Source organism: Oxyura jamaicensis, chromosome 1, assembly GCF_011077185.1.
Source record: "Oxyura jamaicensis isolate SHBP4307 breed ruddy duck chromosome 1, BPBGC_Ojam_1.0, whole genome shotgun sequence".
Classification (NCBI taxonomy): Eukaryota; Metazoa; Chordata; class Aves; order Anseriformes; family Anatidae; genus Oxyura; species Oxyura jamaicensis.
Window position 1 is genome coordinate 171,207,087 of NC_048893.1, and position 16,189 is coordinate 171,223,275.

At 41.6% G+C, this 16,189-nt stretch overlaps 1 long non-coding RNA gene across 1 annotated transcript; it reads left to right on the forward strand.

Annotated features, from left to right (window-relative positions):
• Window positions 1-1,891: 1,891 nt before the first annotated feature.
• Window positions 1,892-15,974, forward strand: LOC118159978. Its single transcript, XR_004747298.1, has 4 exons — window positions 1,892-1,903; window positions 2,433-2,472; window positions 11,388-11,392; window positions 15,788-15,974. It is a non-coding gene; the product is annotated as an uncharacterized LOC118159978 (long non-coding RNA).
• The last annotated feature ends 215 nt before the right edge of the window (window positions 15,975-16,189 follow it).

Sequence of the window (16,189 nt, forward strand, 5' to 3'; positions counted from 1 at the left end):
TAAATACAAAGAGGTTGTTTCTGTGTGCTCTTTCAGTGCCATGTTATGTCTGGGGCTGGAAGAAGAGGTGCCAAAATATTGTGAAATGCTGTTCTTGTGGCATTTTCTTCTAAGCCTGAGACTGCTAAGAAATCTGACAAGAAAGCCTCTTTTCAGATTTCTGCCCCAATTTTGCAGACGTGAGGGGTTCATGTAGTTGTAATAAGCTTCAGCTAAGTCTGTGAACGTGTAGATGTTCATCCCAATCAAATATGAATTCCAGGCTTTCTAAGTCCCACCCATCACCAATCTATATCTGAAAGTTACAGTTCTACCTCCAGCAATAGTTTTTAAAAAAATGTCCATGCATTTGAAGTAAATGTCAATGTATACCAGGTGTCAGGCTGTACTAGAGAAGTACATTTCATTGATGCATTGTATATGGCACATCATTCAGCACTCAAGAGATTAATCATCAAGTCTCTAAGTTCTTTTCACTTTCCAAAGTTTGCTGGCTATGCTATCTTGCATAGCAATAGAATATGTAAAAGGTTGCTTTCTTTCCTGTGAGCCCAGCTATTTTTGTCCCTTTCAGACAAAAAGAAAAGCAAATAAAATTTGTCTTATTTTATAAAAAGTGGCATTCTGTTTGTTGCTATAAGTGAATGTGTTGGCTTTCTTCCTCATTCGTAACAACCTTTTTGTTTTATTCTTTAATTTATACCAAAGTTACCATGTACTCATTAAAACTTCAGTGAAATAAAACATGAAAGAAGAAAAAGTCTATATGAACCCCAAAACAGAAATATAACATACAATGTTTCATAAAGAAACAATACTAATACAGCTATACAGAATGCAAGAAATATATCTTTGTAGCAAATTAGTGGAATGAATGCTTTTTTTATAAACTGGCAAGTTCAAGTTTCGGTTTATTTCTACATTCTATTCTGTTGTAGTAAGCCTTTTCCTAGAAGCCAATAGAATCGTATCAGCATAAATGGAAATACTAGCCCCGTGGAATTAAAACCAAATATTTTCTGTGACATAAGTACACCAGAAATTGTTTTTTTCTTTTTGTTTGTTTTTCTGAGCACACAAACCATCTGTATTGAGAGAGAGAGAGAGCTGCATTGTAACAGTAGACTGGGCAATCCATCAATTAGCCAAAATTTTTTGATACAATTATATCACAATTCTGAAATATATATATTCTATATATATATTTAATAGTTATATATAAATATATGTACATACAATATAGAATAAAAAATAAACAGGACTAACAAGCCATTAGGTTAAATGTTAAGATTTTTATAACTCTGTGATGATATTGCAGTCTTTTTTAGTCATGTAGCCAATGAAGGGGATCAATAAGCTGATCCATTTTGTCAATGAGGATCTCTTATTCTGATCCAATTTGTCTCCAGATTTTTAACATTTTTCATGCCAGTACTGATTTTTGAATCCTTGAGCTGCTAGTCATTACTAGAATTTAAATATTATTACTCTACTATCTAAATTGTCTCATCTCTACTGAATTTTTACTTCTGTTATTTTGCACAGTTCGAGCTTGTGTACTTTCTCTCTAATTTTTCTCATCTTAGTCTTTTCAGAATTCTAAGCTAAGGTTACAAAGCTGTGCTGTGTCCAAACTACATTTTGGATCACAGACAGCTGAAACCCTGGGAAGAGGATTACAGGATCAACAAATTTGCTTCAGGTGATGAGGAGCTGTTGGCAACAAACACAGCTTCACCTGTGGTAGTTCATACTTTGATTACGATGACTCTCTTGGAAAAGAAATCCCCGTCTTCCTTGAGTTGTTATTATTTCTCCAGAAATACCATTCACTGATTAAGGCCGTTTCTTTTTAGCACATATTTCATGGTGTGCAATAATAAAATAATTTAAAACAGATCTTGTTACAATGGCTCCACAGATGTTTGTTGCTACTCTTACCATGAGTCATCACAAAGGAAAGAGTATGAACAGATCTAGAATGAATAGGTATGATTAAGTAGGGTATGAACCAATGTGAGAAACAATGAAGTATACTTAGCTAAAATGATACATCTCAGTACTCTTCAGTAGTGTATTGTCATGATTTTGGTTGGGACAGAGTTGATTTATTTCATAGAGGCTCACACAATGCTTTGTTTTAGATTTTTAATGATAATAGCAGTGATAATATGCTGATGGTTTTAGTTGTTGCTGAGCAGTGTTTGCATAGAGTAAAGGACTTTTCTGCTTCTTGTTCTGCCCTACCAGTAAGCAGGCTGGGGATGCACCAGAAGCTGGGAAGGGACAGAACCAGGACAGCCAACCCAGACTGACCAAAGGGATGTTCCATACCATGTGATGTCATGCTGAGCAATTAATATTTGGGGGGGGGGGGGTTGTTTAGGAACTGCTTGGTGATGGGCTGGGCAACAGTCAGTGGTGGGAAGCAGAATCATAGAATCATAGAATATCCTGAGTTGGAAGGGACCCGTAAGGATCATCAAGTCCAACTCCTGGAACCACACAGGTCTACCCAAAAGTTTAGACCATGTGACTAAGTGCACAGTCCAACTTCTTCTTAAATTCAGACAGACTTGGTGAAGTGACTACTTCCCTGGGGAGCCTGTTCCAGTGCGCAACCACCCTCTCAGTGAAGAACCTCCTCCTTTATGTCCAGTCTAAACTTGCCCTGCCTCAGCTTGACACTATTCCCACAGGTCCTATCACTGGTGTTTATGGAGAATAGGTCACCTGCCTCTCTACTCCCCATTGCAAGGAAGCTGTAGACTGCAATGAGGTCTCCCTTCAGCCTCCTCTTCTCTAGGCTGAACAGGCCCAGTGACCTCAACCTCTCCTCACACGTTTTCTCCTCCAGGCCCTTCATCATCTTTGTCTCCCTAAAAGTAATTGCATTGTGCATCGCTTGCTTTATGTATTATTTTACTATTATTATTTTCCCTTCCTTTTCGGTCCTATTAAACTTTTATCTCAACCCATGAGCTTTTACTTTTTTCCCTTCAATTCTCTCTCCTTCATCCTACTGGATATATTTATTTATGAGAGGCATTCTAGAAAGTCTCTCAGTTTTATTTTTATTGAAAAATTTAACCAGAATAACTTAAACATTTCAATCTTACAGACTATGTTGGTAGTATTGTAGATCACAACACTGAAATAACAGTAAGTAAACAAAAGGAAGACCAGGACAAGTGAGTACAAACTGACAATAAAAGGACTTTCAGGAAATTAGGTGAACATACAACATAACACTTTCATCAACTGTGGTGTCATGTTTTGATCTCTTGGTGAATAAATATATATTTAATGAACATTATCTGCTCTATTTATCACCTAGTTCTCCAGGTCGATGTTGTTTTTAATGGCTCACAGAACCTTCTCACTTGAATGATATTTTTATTATTATTAAATATTAGCATTTCACATAGCATAGATATGAGGATTGAGCGCTACTATTACAAGGTTGTGGAATTAGAACAGTGTATAGCTGCGATACTTTCATAAGTGTAAAGAGGAAGAAGCCAAAGAAGCTAATTTCTACCAGGCACCTGTCTAATGTCAAACAATGGATGGGAAAAGATTTGATTCTTGGTTGCCAGTTGTCAGAGGTCAAAACTAGAAATGAGGTTAAAAACTGATTACAAAAGCTAAAGGAGTATACATTCATTAAGGCTATTAATGAATAGCATCTATGAATTTTTTCAAGATCTTCCTTAGAATTACATTTAATAGCTACTGGGGGAAGTTGTATTCTGGCTGTTTTTAAGCTCATTTTAAATTCTAGTAAAAGAAATTATTAAAAAGAAAATATGGAAGATATATATATATATATATAGCATACCTCAAGTATCTATTCTGTGAAAATGTTAAAATGAGTTGTATTCTGTCTCTTAAAGCCATCATAAGATAAACCCTCCTAACAAAATTCACATACAGTGGCTGTTCCTCTAGTTCCTTCAAGTAGTAACAGTGGGATTTTTATCAGTCAGACTTGACATTACAGAGATTTGTCTTTTCATTTTATCACACAATTTATAGAGATTTCTCAATTTATTACTTAATATCATGCTTGACTAGTATTTAACCTACCCCAGGAAGCAGCCCTACCCATGGGCACTTCTGACTGGGTTGTGGAAGAAAATGGGGGAAAAAAAAAAAACAGATTATCAGTAAAACTGATGACAGACTAGGAGATACTTAAAATTAGAATTTTGCTTGACATCTATGATATCTGAATTTATGGCTGTTTACTTTTATTTTGAAAGTGACTAGCAATTAATATTTTTATTAGCTTTTCTTTAGAACTCTGTACTGAAAATAATCTTGTGGTAAGAAAGAAATTATGACACAAGCTACATGGATCAAATGTATTTCTTCAGAACTGGATTATTCTATTTACTTGGATGAAGGAAGATGCACTATCATCTGAAAAAGCCTTTCAAATCAAACTATATTTTCACTATGTCTATGGGCAGAATAGAAAAGATAACCAATTCTTTGGAGATGGCTAATAAATTAAGAAGTACAGTCCAGTGCCTTCAGCTCCAACTGACATAATCAGTCGGAAGAAATGCCATCGTATTTCCTCCTATTTATTTTTAAGTCCAGGTTTATTTTAACACTGAGATAAACAGCTCATCCTACCCTAGAATTTTATCCTTCAAAATATGGCAAAAGTCTGGAGGGTATGATCAGGCTGCTACCCCCTCTGATGAGTGATTTTGCCTCATATGTCTGCTTAATATAAGCAATGCTAATACATTGCTTATAGCTAATTGGTATACATTAAGAAGAGGAAGGATCCTTAACATCCTATTCAACCTTAAAAGTGGAATATTAAGTGTGCACCCTAGGTATGTACATTTTTCCAAGCTGATAAATAGTTCTCCTTTTTTTTTTTTTCCTTTATTATTATTATTATTATTATTATTATTATTATTATTATTTTGCAGTTTCCAGAATGTCCACATATCAGACTGCCTAGTAGAAGAAAGAGTAACAAAGCAAATGAAAAGCCAGCTTAGCTAAGAGGAATCACTAAGAGAAAGATGAATTTTATTTTGTTTGTTTTTCTCCTTAGAACCAGTTTATTATCTTGTAGAAACAAGTTTGTTGTCTAACAGTTTTCATTTCTAAAATATCATCTGAATTGTGAATATTGTAGCCACAAAAGTACATATTTATTTTATGTACATTTTGCCATTTATTTTGTATTTTCTAAGACAAATGTGAAGTTGAATCTAAACACACTCTGACAGTTTAGGAAATTTCAAGCATATGTGCTATCCGTTAAATTAAACTGGAAAGAAAAAGTGAAGAGATGCTCTCCAAGAGTGATATTCTCTTCAAGATCTTACTGACACCAGATATTAGTCTTACCATAAAATACTTTTTGTTTGTTTGCTTATTCCTTTTTGCAGAATGAGTAGCAAGTTGCATTTGTCCAGCAGTGGAGCTAGCATGTTGATTTAGACAAGGAGAAAAGGAAATAAAAGAGAGAGAGGAAAAAAAAAAAAAAAAAAAAAAAAAAAAAGCCCTTGGGCAAGTTTTAATATACAAAAGCAAAGACTTGCAGCCATCTGGCATTTTGACAGAATGGATCAACTACCCTCCTGTAGCTCTTTTTAATCTGCAAGGTTAACTGCTAGCCTGCCTTGCAGGTATTTATACTGTAAACACAGGTTTCTGTCCGCTGAGCATGCTGTATGCTTACTCCACTTAACAATTTTGAACAGCTTTGCTGTTTGTTTAGATCACTGAATATTACTAGGGTTGGTCAAAGCTCACAGTCGTCTCTCATACAAAACTCCCATTGAATTTAAAGGGGTTTTGTGTAAGAGCAGTGGGATCAGCCTCGATATTTGCATTCTGTCTTTACGCGATAAGAAGAGTTAATAAATTCTTTTAATAGGAAATTTTAAACTACTGCTACATGATTGCATAGGCTTTCTTTTGCAAGGCAGAAGGATTATTTTGTCTCTGGTTAAAGCAAATTCTACAGACATTTTGTTTACATGTAGCAAGCTGACTAGTAGTCAGTATTTTGTTTGTGCTACAATGCATGGTTTCCACTCCAAAAACAAATAAACAAAACACACACACACACACACACACACACAAACAGCCACTACCAAAACAACAAAATATTATGTTTTCAGGTAGCTTATTTTCATTGCATGCAGAAAAAATAATATGTATGTAACAACACTTGTTAACTGCAGGTCATTTAGCTTTCAGTGCCCACATAGTTCCCTTAGGCTCCCTCTTGGTATGCAAATTCTTGAAAAACACAACCACAAAATTCTTCATGCCATGAACCCTTACAGCAGTATGTAATACATCTCCCCTTGTGCACACTCTGTTATCTATAGGAAAACAGATGTATCATTTACCTGTAAAACACGACCAGTTTGTTCATAAGAGACCAAAGTATACAAGCTCTGTTAAATGTTTTAGGGCTCAGAAGTAGATTTACTCTGAGTTTGTTTTAGAATGGCAGCAAGATTTCTAAATTTAATTTACATTAATTGTCTCTAATGCAGTAATCAAGAGAATTTGTATTATGGCTACACACACATAAATAAATATTTATTACTGTTTTAAACATCCTTAAAACTATTTGAGCACTCAAAAAAATATGTTAGTATAAACTAATATGTCCCCCACAGTCTCCAAAGGCTAGCATTTCTTGGGTTTTCAAGGTGGTTTTCTAGAAGCTGTCTAAAGAAAGTGTTTTGTTGTTGTTGTTGCTTTAAATGTATTGTCAACATTTTCAATTGACACCTGTTTTCCCAAAGAATGCATTAAAAGGCAGTTTTGAATTGTCACAGGCACTTTTAAAATTATACATATGGCAGTGTAAACAGTAAAACTTACTTGTTCTAATATGAAAAATATTAGATGGAAAAAAATGCTTATTCTTTAGTGGAATCGCAGCTGAAATGGAAAATGTCAAAGTATCCCCACTTAGGTGGACAGATATAATAATCAAGATATTAGAATAATCAGGAAACCTGCAGGAACATTAAATTACATCTAATAAATAGTTCAAACAGGATACTAATTAAATACAATGGCACCAAGAAGAAAGGTAAACTATGATGGAAAAAAATCATTCAAGTTCTTTAAGGTCTTCAGCCTCCAGTAAGGGAAACATTTTATAATTATGGAAGCTATGGTTATTTTTTATTACTATTTTTGTTTTATATGTAATGTGCTACTTAGGCATACTGTTTTGGTGTTTAAATTAAAAAATAATAATAATAAAAAATAATAACTTGCCTTCCTTCGTTATTCTAGTATTCATTTAACTCAGAAACCGGAGAAGTAATTTGAAGTAACATCAACTTTCTCTGCTTTTGAAATGTGCAGTCACATCTTCAGGAGTTTTGCAGCAGACCATAATAAGAACAGACATTCCAACCAGAATGCCAGAGGCTAAAAATCACAAATTCTGCTGAAGAGTACGCAAAGTACTCCTCCCCGCGCCCAACTACCCCCCCCCCCCACCCCCCCCCACCCTCCAAATCGCTCCCTCTTCCCAATAAAAAAAAAAAAAAAAGAAAAAAGAAAAAGCACAAAAGAGAACCAGAATGGATGGCACTTCAGGACATACAAATTAGGGTTTAAATGCTGCAAAACATCATGTTTCTTAATTTTGAGTTATGCTACATGTATTTAAAATTTTGATTACTTGAAAAATAAATTAAAAGACAAATGGATCTGTTGTTTTTCACTCTCAGACCTTGCACAACATTTTTGATACTTCACGCATTTGAGCTTATTGATTTAGATCTAACAGGACATGGCCCTCACATTCTGGATCAAACTTTTATTGTTGGTCTGTTCCTTGATTCAAGGGAAGCGGAAATTTACCATACATTTCTGATTCAAAAGTATTTGGAAAATAATTGTCTCTTATCTATGTTCATATGTACATATTTTTGTGTGAGTATGTGCATCATATTTGCCCTTTTCTTGGTCAAAGGACACTGCTAGGATAATGGGATAATGGAGAAACTTGAGCTAAGCATTTTTATTTTGTCTTTTTATTTTGTTATAAAGATTGTTGTCAGAGTTGAACTGGGAATATAAACAATTATTTAGGGCAAAAAATGTTCTATGTAATAAATGTTTCTTAAAAAAAGAAAAAGTGTAACTTCAGAGAATAGTGGATTTAATACAAAAGTAGAGCTGGCTGTGGAGTTTTTGACTGAATACATATTTTATCAGAAAATTCTAATTCTTTGAAATAAAACTTTTCTAAGAAAATTTAAGTAATGATTAAACTGATATTTGAAAGGTTCATAAGATTTGGAATTGCTTTTCTGGGTGACAAAAGAACCCCAGTGTAGCAAAACAATAAGATCAGTGAATAATGAAGTAATTTAAGTACAACATGAAAAAAAAAAAAAAAAAAAAAAAAAAAAAAAAAGAGTTCAGTTTTTTATGCTGTCTGACTGATTGGAACTGTCCTGCACATTTTCCTTTGCAGTTCAGGAATTTATTTTAGCAAAAAAAAAAACATACTGGCCATGCCAAATGTGCTGCTTGTTTTCACTTTGACACCCCAAAATTTCCTTCCTCTACCTGAAAAAGCCACTCCATCAAGTTATATTGCAGTCAGTTCTCTGCCTGATTTTGAGTAAGGATATGCAACTATCTTTCCTGCCAGTTGTATTCCTTGTATGTAAGATATAATTCTTGTTTTTCAGCTATTGTTCCAGCCATAAATCATTGATATATGACATAAACAGTTTTCTCTTTTGACCTTCTGAATTTTTGTAATCAGAGTTCCCTGCAACTGTTCTTGTTTCTTTAGTAGTCCACTTCACTGGGACTTTCCCTTTCCCTTCTGTTCTGTGACATGATATTGATCAGCACATGTGGGAAACTTGGGGAAGTTACAATTACTCACTCTTGCCAGATGTCACATGCTGGGTCTTGGGCTACAAAAAATGTAGAATTAAAAATAAAATAAAATAAAAATTCCTCTTGCATAAAGGTACTATGATAATATTATTATGAAATCTAAAATTATTTCATAACTAATTGCATATTTTTTGGTACTTAGGTTTTCCAAGAGTTCTGTACCTGACAGCTGACATACAACTCTACCTTATGATCTTGTTCTTTGAAACTAGGAAAGGACTGACCTCTTCCTGCAATGTTAAGTTACAGGAATCCTACTAAAAATGACTGCTAAATGTTCTGACATGCTTAATACAGACTTGCTGTTTTACTGGGAGCAGAAAATCTAATTTTGTTAAATTTTGGGTTAAATTCAGTCATGACTAATGAAATAAGCCACATTTCTGGGCTGAAATAGCAGGTAGATATTATAGCGCACCCAACTGCGGTGGTTTTACCATGCTAGGCAGCTGAACACCACAACCGCTCTCTCACTCCCCCTCCTCAGATGAGGAGGGGAAGAAGTAAAGGAAAGAACAACTCACGGGTTGAGATAAGGAAAATTTAATTAAAGAGAAAAAAATATTATTAAGGAAATATTATTATTAATTAAACAATTCAATTATAGGGAAAAAGGGAAAGGGGAAGAGGGAGGGGGAAAGGGAATAACAAAACAAAACAAGTAAAGGCTATGTGGAAGTGCAGAGGAAAGAAATTACTCTCTACTTCCCACAAATGAGCGATGCTTGACCATGTCCTTCAAGCAGGGCCTCAATGCACATAGCCGGTGTTCAGGAGGAGGACAGACGTTTTCACAACGAGAGCCCACCCCTCCCCTCTTCTTCCTTTTTCCACCTTTTATTGCTGAGTGTGACATCATATGGTATGGAATATCCCTTTGGTTGGTTGAGGTCAGCTGCCCTGCTGATGTTTCTTTCTCACTTTTTTACCCACCCCCTAGGAGGGTTAGAGAGAGTCCTGATGCTGTGCCAGCATTTCTCAGCAGCAGACACAACATTGGTGTGATACCAGTGCTGTTCTAGCCACAAGTGCAGAGCGCAGCACTGTATGGGCTGCTGCAAGGAAAGTTAACATCCCAGCCAGACCCAGTACACCAACCCAATCAAGCAGTATTTCAAAACACTAGATGGTCTCTTTATTTCCCTCTGTATACAAATTGTGTGTACATGTGTGTCCTTTCCCATCTTCCATCATCCAGCCTCATTCAAAATTTTTTTGAGTGCTCAAGGTGAGGGATATTAATGTTTTAACTTGAACACACAATTTCATCCTTTAATTAATGTCAGGAAATCTAACAGGGAAGTTCACAAAATATTACAGAATCACAGAATTTCTAGGTTGGAAGAGACCTCAAGATCATCAAGTCCAACCTCTGACCTAACACTAACAGTCCCCACTAAACCATATCCCTAAGCTCTACATCTAAATGTCTTTTAAAGACCTCCAGGGATGGTGACTCCACCACTTCCCTGGACAGCCCTTTCCAATGTCTAACAACCCTTTCGGTAAAGAAGTTCTTCCTAACATCCAACCTAAAACTCCCCTGGCGCAACTTAAGCCCATTCCCCCTCGTCCTGTCACCAGGCACGTGGGAGAACAGGCCAACCCCCACCTCGCTACAGCCTCCCTTGAGGTACCTGTAGAGAGCGATAAGGTCACCCCTGAGCCTCATTTTCTCCAGGCTGAACAAGCCCAGCTCCCTCAGCCACTCCTCGTAAGACTAGTTCTCCAGGCCCCTCACCAGCTTCGTCGCCCTTCTCTGGACTCGCTCGAGCACCTCCATGTCCTTCTTGTAGCGAGGGGCCCAAAACTGAACACAGTACTCGAGGTGCGGCCTCACCAGAGCCGAGTACAGGGGGACGATCACCTCCCTGGCCCTGCTGGCCACACTGTTTCTTATACAGGCCAGGATGCTGCTGGCCTTCTTGGCTGCCTGAGCACACTGCTGGCTCATATTCAGCCGACTGTCAACCATCACTCCCAGGTCCTTCTCTGCCTGGCAGCTCTCCAACCACTCATCTCCCAGCCTGTAGCTCTGCTTGGGGTTATTGCGCCCCAGGTGCAGGACCTGGCACTTGGCCTTGTTGAACTTCATGCAGTTGACCTCAGCCCATTGGTCCAGCCTCTCCAGATCCTCCTGCAGAGCCTTCCTACCCTCGAGCAGATCGACACATGCACCTAACTTGGTGTCATCTGCAAACTTACTGAGGGTGCACTCAATGCCCTCATCCAGATCATCAATGAAGATATTGAAGAGGACCGGCCCTAGCACCGAGCCCTGGGGGACTCCACTAGTGACCGGCCTCCAACTGGATTTGACTCCATTTACCACGACTCTTTGGGCCCGGCTATCCAGCCAGTTTCTAACCCAACTAAGCGTGCACCAGTCCAAGCCAAGAGCAGCCAGTTTCTTGAGGAGAATGCTGTGGGAAACGGTGTCAAACGCCTTACTGAAGTCAAGGTAGACCACGTCCACAGCCTTTCCCTCATCCACTAAGCGTGTCACCTTGTCATAGAAGGAGATCAGGTTCGTCAAGCAGGACCTGCCCTTCGTAAACCCATGCTGACTAGGCCTGATCGCCTGCTTGCCCTGCAAGTGCTACGTGATGACTCTCGAGATAATCTGCTCCATGAGCTTCCCTGGCACTGAGGTCAAACTGACAGGCCTGTTGTTCCCCGGGTCAGTCCTCCGGCCCTTCTTGTAGATGGGCGTCACATTTGCTAGCCGCCAGTCAACTGGGACCTCCCCCGATAGCCAGGACTGTTGATAAATGTTGGTAAGCGGCTTGGCCAGCTCTTCCACCAGTTCTCTCAGTACCCTTGGGTGGATCCCATCCGGCCCCATTGACATCTGCACATCCAAGTGCCGTACCAGGTCACCAACCATTTCTTCATGGATAGCGAGGGCCACATCTCTCTCCTCATCCCCTTCCACCAGTTCAGGGTACTGGGTATCCAGAGAACAACTGGTATTGCCGCTAAAGACTGAGGCGAAGAAGACATTAAGCACCTCCACCTTTTCTTCATCTCTTGTAACTAAGTTTTCCCCCGCATCCAGTAAAGGATGAAGATTCTCCTTAGTCCTCCTTTTTGTGTTGATGTATTTATAAAAACATTTTTTGTTATTTTTAACAGCAGCGGCCAGATTGAGCTCCAGATGAGCTTTGGCTTTTCTAATTTTGTCCCTGCACAGCCTCGTGATATCCTTATAGTCCTCCCTAGTGGCCTGCCCACTTTTCCAAAGATTATAAACCCTCTTTTTTCTTCTAAGATCAAGCCACAATTCTCTGTTCAGCCAGGCTGGTCTTCTTCCCCGCCAGCTCGTCTTTGGGCACGTGGGGACAGACCGTTCCTGCGCCATTAAGATTTCCCTCTTGAAGAGCGCCCAGCCTTCCTGGACTCCTCTGCCCTTCAGAACCACCTCCCAAGGGACTCTACCAACCAGTGTCCTCAGCAGCACAAAGTCAGCCCTCTGAAAGTCCAATACAGCGGTTTTACTGGTTCCCTTCCTGGCCTTGCCAAGAATAGAGAACTCCACCATTTCATGGTCACTCTGCCCAAGACAGCTCCCGACAATCACATCCTCCACCAGTCCTTCTCTGTTTGTGAAGAGGAGGTCTAGCGGGGCGCCACCCCTGGTAGGCTCACTAACCAGCTGTGTCAGGAAGCTATCTTCCACGCTCTCCAGAAACCTCCTGACTGTTTTCTCTGGGCTGTGTTGTGTTTCCAGGATATGTCTGGGAAGTTGAAGTCCCCCACGAGAACCAGCGCTGATGATTTCACAACTTCTGTCAGCTGCCTGTAGAACTCCTCATCCGTCTCCTCGTCCTGGTTCGGCGGTCTGTATCAGACCCCCACCAGGACACTAGCCTTGTTGGCCCCGCCGATCCTAACCCAAAGGGACTCAACTTTGTCATGCCCAGCCTCGAGTCCTACAACATCAAAACACTCTCTAATATAGAGAGCCACTCCACCACCCCTTCTGTGCTGCCTGTCCCTTCTGAAGAGTTTATAGCCAGACATTGCAGCACTCCAGTCATGAGAGTGGTCCCACCACGTCTCCGTGATGGCAACTAAGTCGTAGCCTGCCTGCTGCACGATGGCTTCCAGCTCCTCCTGTTTGTTGCCCATGCTGCGTGCATTAGTGTAGATGCACTTCAGCTGGGCCATTGCCTTATCCCCCGGCCTTGCTATTGTTCCCCCTGGCACACCTCCAAAAGGCTTTGTTTCATCCCCGCCCCCCTTCTTACCTAGTTTAAAGCCCTCTCAATGAGCCCTGCCAGGCCCAGGATCCGTTTTCCCCTAAAAGATAGGGACCCGTCTGCGGCCATCAGGCCGGATGTTGAGTAAAGTGCCCCATGGTCGAAAAACCCAAGATTTCTGTCTTGGCACCAGCCCCTGAGCCACGTGTTTAACAGGTGGGCTTTCCGTGTCCTCTCTGTACCCCTCCTGGCCACCGTAGGGATGGACGTAAACACCACCTGCACTCCCGCTCCATCCACTAACCGTCCCAGTCCCCTAAAGTCTCATTTAATAGCCCTCAGGCTTCTCTCTTCAATGTCATCACTACCTCCCTGGACTATCAAAAGAGGATAATAGTCAGAGGGGTGAACCAGGTTGGGAAGCTTCCTGGCAACGTCCCTGACCCTGGCCCCAGGGAGGCAGCAGACTTCCCTACGGGTAGGGTCAGGCCGACAAATAGGGCCCTCTGTTCCCCTGAGGAGAGAGTCTCCCACAACAATCACCCTTCTGTCTTTCTTGGTGGAGGCAGTCCTGAGGCGTGGAGTCGACCTCCTCGCCCTAGGCATCCTCCTGGGTATACTTGCTACCTCTTCCCCACCCACCGGTCTCTCAATCTCCAGGGCCTCAAACCTGTTGTGTAAGGGCACCTGGGAAGGTGGGGCCGGAAGGGGAGGGCATCGCCTGCCATGTTGAGCAGGGACCTGTCTCCATTCCTCCTCAACTCCCAGATCCCCTCCCTCTGCCTGACGACGACAGGGCAGGGGCTCCACCCCCATTTGGGGTGTCTCAGCCCGGTACCTCTCCTTGAGGCCCTGCAGGGAGTCGCTCCACCAGTCTATCTCCTGCTCACACTCCCTGATATCCCTCAACCTCTCCACCTCCTCCTTGAGCTCCGCCACCATGCGGACCAGGTCATCCACCTGCTCACACCTCACACACACAGTTTCTCTACCTCCCACCGATGGCAGCAACAGTCTCAGACACTCCCTGAATCCGGTGGCCTGAACCACTGCACTTTTAAACAGGTAGTCGGTCTGGGTGCGTACCGACTTCCTGGAGAGCGCACTGTGCCTGGTGGAGACCATTATCGCCTCGCTAACGGCTGTCTTTGAGGAGGTGTTACTTATGGGTGGGGGAGAGCGCTCCGCCCTTCTTGCTCGCCCTGCCTGCGCGAACTGCAGCGCTAACTGCCTCGCCCCGCTCTGTTTGCCCGTCCTGGTCGCCGCGCTCCTGGTCGCTCGCGCTCCCCAGGGGCAGCTTTTGAGCGGCTGGGGGGGAGGGGGCGCTGCTGGCTCCGCCTACGCCTCGTCAGCCTCCCTCATGAGGGCTGCCGGGTCCTGGCGGCTCCCTCGAGTAGGCTCGATGCCGGAAAAATTAGCCCTGCCTGGCCCGATCCCCCACTCCGCTGCAGAACGCGTCTGCCCCGGAGCCGATCGCCTCGGCAAATGGCCAATTTATATTGAATATTCTAGTATGCCTGTCCTCCTTCCTAGGCATAATGAAAGGCTGATATACAACTGAAAGCAGAGTATTGTAATGTAGGAACAACTTGGCTTGAATAACTAGTAGAAGTGGTTAAGTGTATCCTCCAAGTGATAGAGGAGGCAACAAGGAGAGGTGCTATGCTGGATCTCATTCTCATCAACAAAGAGGAGCTGATGGGGAAAGTGAAACTCAAGGGTATCCTTGGCTGCAGTTACCATGAAATCATGAAGCTTGGGATCCTTAGGGTAGCAAGGAGGAATCACAGAAAGCTCTCTATCCTAGATTTCAGCAGAGCAGACTTTTTCCTCTTCAGGGATCTGCTTGGTAGAATACCATGGGGCAAAGCTATGGAGGGAAAAAATCTAAAAAATCTGGTTAATATTCAAGGATCACCTCCTTCAAACTCAGGAGTGAAGAGGAATTCAAGCAAAATGTCAGAAAGCCTGCATAGATGAACAAGGAGCTCCTCAGCAAGCTTAAACAGAAAAAGACGACATACAGAGAATGCAAGGGAGGTAGTCTGGGAGGGATACAGAGACATTTTCCAAGCAGCCAGTGATCAGCTTAGGAAAGGCAAAGCCCATTTAGAATTAAGTTTGGCCAGGAACATCACAGGCAAAAAGAAAAGGATCTATAAGTATTTTGGTGATAAAAGGAAGACAAAGGAAACTGTGGGTCCTCTCTGGAAGGAAAGGGTCACCCAGGATATGGGGAAGGCTGAGGTACTTAATGATTACTTTGTCTCAGTCTTCCCAGAAAACACATATAGCCACATGGCCCAGGCCCAGGAAGGCAAAGGTAAAGAGTAGGAGAATGAAGAACTGACCAGTGTAGGAGAAGATCAAGTTCAAGACTGTCTAAGGAACCTGGAGGTACATAAGTCCATGGGACCTGATGAGATGCATCTGCAGGTCCTGAGGGAACTGTTGGATGTTGGATGCTAAGCCACCTTCCATCACATTTAAGGAGTCATGGCAGTCCGGTGAAGTTCCCACTCATTGGAAGAGGGGAAGACCCCCATTTTTTAAAAGGCCTGGGGAACTACAGGCCAGTCAGTCTCACCTGTGTGCCTCACAGGATCATAGAATCACAAATCATAGAATATCCTGAGCTGAAATGGACCCATGAGGATAATCGAGTCCAGCTCATGGCACCACACAGGTCTACCCCAAAGTTCAGACCATATGACTAAGAGGACAGTCCAAAGTCTTCTTAAACCCTGACAGGCTTAGTGCCATGACTATATCCCTGGGGAACTTGTTCCAGTGTTTGACAACCCTCTTGCTAAAGAACCTTTTCCTGATATCGAGCCTGAACCTCCCCTGTTGCAATTTCAAGCCATTCCCTCAGGTCCTATCACTGGTCAGTAGAGAGAATAGATCAATGCCTGCCCCTCCACTTAACCTCATGAGGAAGTTGTGGACCGTGATGAGGTCTCCCCTCACTTTCTTCTTTTCCAGGCTGAACAAGACAAGTGACTTCAGCTGCTCCTCATACATCTTCCTTTCTAGACCCTTTACCATCTTTGTTG